Source organism: Diabrotica virgifera, chromosome 4 (assembly GCF_917563875.1).
Source record: "Diabrotica virgifera virgifera chromosome 4, PGI_DIABVI_V3a".
NCBI classification, from domain to species: Eukaryota; Metazoa; Arthropoda; class Insecta; order Coleoptera; family Chrysomelidae; genus Diabrotica; species Diabrotica virgifera.
Genome location: NC_065446.1, coordinates 43,361,769 through 43,367,006, shown reverse-complemented (window position 1 = coordinate 43,367,006; position 5,238 = coordinate 43,361,769). Strand labels below are relative to the sequence as shown.

The 5,238-nt window shown below is 34.7% G+C and overlaps 1 long non-coding RNA gene across 1 annotated transcript; it reads right to left on the bottom strand.

The window, feature by feature from the left end:
• Window positions 1-1,957: 1,957 nt before the first annotated feature.
• Window positions 1,958-4,149, bottom strand: LOC114325924 (uncharacterized). The gene is made up of 2 exons (XR_007697672.1): window positions 3,210-4,149; window positions 1,958-3,126 (listed from the first exon to the last, which is right to left on the bottom strand). It is a non-coding gene; the product is annotated as an uncharacterized LOC114325924 (long non-coding RNA).
• Between the last annotated feature and the right edge of the window lie 1,089 nt (window positions 4,150-5,238).

The window sequence follows — 5,238 nt, the reverse complement described above, 5'->3', positions numbered from 1 at the left end:
TTTAACACTTATATCATAAATAAATATTAAGTATTTAGTACGGTAATGGATCCAAATATGAGACCCTTTTTTTAAAACTCTTGGTAACCGTAAAGTTTATGGATTAAAGAAGTCTTAAATTAGATACATGTCAGATAATTATGCTATTATATTGCAACAGGTTCAAAATTAATTTTAAACTAATATTTTTTACCAATAAATTAATTTTTTAAAAATATCAAAATTCCCAACTTAAAAAAGGTTTCTTAATATGAGACCACGTGGTATCCTAATATGAGACACCACGTTATATAGGTTTAACAGGTGATACAAATTATTTTAACGCATTGTTCTGGATATAAACTGTATTAAATGCTGTAGACATGACTCTATTGTTCTGAAGCTGTTTCTTTGTGGCATGATATATCTCATATTAGGCACACTTGAGGGTCTCATATTAGGAGCAACCACGAGTGAATTTTTAGTCCGTGTTTTGAGTTTAGGATTGGTTTTTGCGCCACTATAATTGCGTGTTTCTGTAACAATTTAAGTAGCTATCAACTAATTACTAAGGTGATTTTTTTTCTCTCACCTTAAAAATAAAAATTCAGTTTGAGCTACACCGATTAAAAAACTTTTGACTCGCAAAAAACTTAAGAACTTCACTGACTGATAATACTAAATCACAGACACTCGATTTATTCACAGCCTACTGGAAACACTACCAGAGCTTAGATTTTACCCCACTCACCAGGCTGCAGCACTTAAAAGACTCTAGAGACAGGGGTCTCATATTAGGAATGGGTCTCATAATAGGATCCTTAACCCTATGTCGTTTATTCTTACAGCGATGGCTTTTATTTTCATTCCTATTGGTCCGAACTTTATTATCTTAATTTATTCCCCCAATTTTCAACCCTATTTACAGTTGCGTCATTATTCATCTGAAACAAGGTCTAAAATGGTGCGTATTTCAATAACGACGTAAGTACCCTGTAGTGATTCAGCACATAGTTACAGTTCTGTCGCTTTTGTATTATCTGTACACAGTATTTTAGAAGTTAATTACGCAATAAACTGGAATTGACAAAATTTGAAGTTACGTCATTTTTATTTCGAACCGCCGACATTATCCTTGAGGTTCAATTTTATCAGAGTCCCTTTGTTAATTTTTATAAGTATCTTCTTCGTTGTGTACCGTGCTTGTTTTCAAGCGTTCGCTATCGTCGTATTAACAAGCTGATGAAATGTTTCTCGGTCGACAAATAGATATTATATGAAACAATTCCTTCCTTTATATCTAAGTATACCGCAAGCCAATTTTATAATTTCCAGTTTAATTTACTATAATATTTTACCTGCCCTATTTTTGTGTACTTATATGGAGGTTATTTGGATTACACAAATAACGAAAATATTTATTTCCGCAAAATAAATATTGCATGCTGTTTTATAGAAATTGAAATATAACATAATTCTAACATTTATCCGCAGTTCTTCTCGTGAAGTTTTCGCATAGTACATATAAAAATTGCCATCAATATTAAATAAATATCTGTAAAATATGAGATACGATTTATATTCGTTTATTTTAAATTTATCCATACCGGTAACATAAGTTGTACTTTTTTAACCATACTTTATTGATACAAATAAAAAAAGAACTCTAAGCTAGTTATCCGATCAACATTCACAAAAAAATTTTTGAAGATATTCTGCTTTAGGCGCCATTCGATTGAGGGTAAAATTGTACATGAATCTGTAGACAGTATTATCACCCTTCCACACTATCACAACGAATGTGGATGGAGCGACAAAAGCATTTGCGGCTAGCTTTTAAAGTTAACAGTGGAGACGGAGTGGGTCCGTTAGCTAAAACTATTTAAAAATGATGGATTTTAGGGCGCCAGTCAACTCGTACTACAAATGCTACAAGAGTTCCCCGATTTACCAGTTGACCAATAAATCTCGTTATAGGTTTACTTACATTTATTTATTAAACAGTTGCAACACAAATAAATATGAAAATAAACAAGTCCAGTCATTGGTAGCATAAAGTGGCTAAGGAAATGAATATCAAAATAATTTAAATTTACAGATTAGAAATATTTTAAACATTGGCGATACTAGTGCCTACCCTATAGTTGCTGCATGAGCTCATGAGTGCCACTAATACAAATCTAAAAAGTAATGTACTATAATGACCTCTATAATAAGTTATATGTATATAAAGTTGAATGTATGACTATCCCCAATAAATTTTAATAATAATAATAAAAAAAAAGAACACGTTAATTTGTTAACAAAAAAAAACCTAAAATATTTACTATCATTAAATAATATAAAATAAATAAGACAAATGAATTTAAATGTTTAACATTGTTATAAAAACCTGATATCCTCCATAGTCTGGTAACAAACTACAATTCGTTAGTAGAAATCTTCTTCACCACATATACTTGTATCCAATGACGACTCTTAGCATCCAAATGTAACCAAAAACATCCACAAAAAGTAAAACCAGAAACCATATACAAAAATCCAAAAACGAAAACTCCAAGTAAAACGAACTCCAAAACTCCAAAAAAAAATAAAAACCCCTAAAATAAAAACAAAACTCATTAGACACTTATTACAATGAATTTATTTAAACGTTTATTCTCGGTTTCTAAACCCATTGCCTACTCAATTCCCAATTGACAGTTGCATCCATCGAAGTAATATTGTCATCTCGTACGGTGCTATGAATCACTAAATCTGTTCCATATCAATAAATATATTTCAACTAGGTTCTTCTCGTAACCCCCTGGTATAATATAAATATTTCAATAAGTTTGTTACTGATTTTATTTAAACAGGCTTTTACCACTTATAACATAGCCTAGAAGTTAGCTTGCAATGTCATCTACATTGTAGGAGGCTTAGCAACAAATCAAGAATAAACCCCTAGCCAACGGGCTTCAATAAACACTAAATAAAATTAAGACACTGGTTGTCTGTCCCTCAATACATAAAGAATCTAATCATTGCATGAATTACTTACCGCTTAAGCCTATCGGGGTTTTTACTACGGTCAACCACGCTATGCTCTCCTATGGAGCTTCTCTAATCCAAATAATACTCCCTATATAGACCTCATACACAGCGCTAGAAAAATAGAAGACCCACATAAGTACACTGGGTTGATAGACCTTAAGATTGAACCAAAATTAATCGAAAATTATTCATACCTGCCTAGCGTGCGAAGTGACCACGTCTTTGAACAAATAATCCCTTTTCGGCTTGGGCTAAATACTAAAATATCCAATACACACTACATCTATTATCTAGCCCCACTATGTGTAATAGGTAAATTTATCCAGGAAAGCCAGATGCCTCAAAATAATTAGCATACAAATTTTACCTAAATTACACGATCCAAAGACGCGTCCCCATCAAATTCAAAAAGGACGCTCGCCAGTCAGCTATGAGAAACGCCAACTTCCTTCCGAACACAGAAATTCAAAAACATAGGTAGTCCCGTGAACCATAGAACAAAACTGCCTCGGTTTGACACTAGTCGTGACAGAATTTGAAACGACTTCAAAAGTAAAAGAAGCAGATTCTAACCTCAAATGATTAGTAAATAATATAATGAAAGCATAAACTATTTTACATTAAAAGGTGATAAAAAGTGAATAATAATTTCCTGGTTAAAACCAACAATTGAAATTGAAATTTGAAATTATTGAAGGTTTATTTTAACAAATTTATTGCAAGCAAGGATATTTATCTTTCTTATATTGAAAAGAGGAAAAAGGAAGAATGCAGTCTGGATCGGAAATCTTAAAATTGATCATGTTTAAATATGAAATACTTAAGGCAAGTAGTTTTTATCAACATTATTTATTAATCTGTACTAAATGAAGCGGGCTTGCGGCACAGGTTTGCTGGGTAGATTTTTAAACGTAACAATCCCCCCCTCGCTTCCAAGAAATTTAGCCCCTAAATTTCTTCACACGGACAAACCCTGCGACGACGGAACCATTGTGCTATTGACCAATGATACTAATGGTTAATGCAAGAGAGACAAACTAACCACGACTCTACAAAATGCCCATAAAAAAAATTCATGGTTACGAAATTAGTAACAAGCACGAACACGAATGCTGCTACAAAACCTACACCTAATCTAAAGAGTAATCCATCCTCTTCCACACCACCGTGACAGCACCCAGAAACGAAAACGTTCCTTTCAGATCTGAGGTAGAGGCCCTTTTCGCTGTCGGATGGAATTGGCTGCGCCGTTGAGACTCACACTACCGCCTCTCAGAAACTTTCAAAAGTTCCCTGAAAACAGACACCTCACAGAAGCGTGCCCAAGAATCCTTGGGGAAGAGATGACTCTAAATGCAACTAAAAAAAAAATAAAACTTAATACCTAAATCAATCAAAACAAAGTAAAAATAATTAATCCTCTGACTGCGCAACGCTCTAACGTAGAACAATATATCGATCAAAAATATATTCCGCAGTGAAAGGTTGAAAATCAAAATCAAGCGTCAATGAAACCTAAGTTCAAAAACAAGGGCGATGTGATGTTTACACCAGGACGCGTGGCCGCATTGGGGGCTTCTACCCCACGAGGGATCAAACTCGGTACCGGGAATTCTTTTAGAACATGTGACCATCTAGAAAGTCCACATGTTCCAGCCCCCACGATACAGGGCAATAATTCACTGTTAAGTGACCACGTATGGTGGCTCAAAACGAACCGAAGTGACATAGTCAGGTACAAACGAATCTGGATCTGGACCAGGCTTAAGATCTTTAACGTGCCAAACCCCTTTACTATTACCTTGACCGTCTTTCAACTCATAAGTCCAAGGAGAAATCTTTTTCTTGATGAAAAATGGTCCTACAAATTTAGGTGCTAACTTATACGAGAAGTGTTTAGCCGTATCTGAAAGAACATGGTTTCTCCTCCACACTGGCTGATGAGGAAAATACTCTACATGTCGACAACGCAAATTGTAGCGGTCACAACTCTTCTTGCCAGCAATCTCCAACCGATTTCGCACATCCGTATACATTTTCTTAAAGGCCTCATTCTTAGAGGTTTCTGCTGTCTGAGCACCATCTTCCAAGTCTAGCTTAGTGGCGTAGTCATCTCCAGAAAGCATCATATGACGCCCGAAATTTATGAAGTACGGGGTCAGTCTAGTTGTCTCGTGCACAGAAGTACGAAGCGCGCAGGCAATTTTATGTAGGTTGATATCC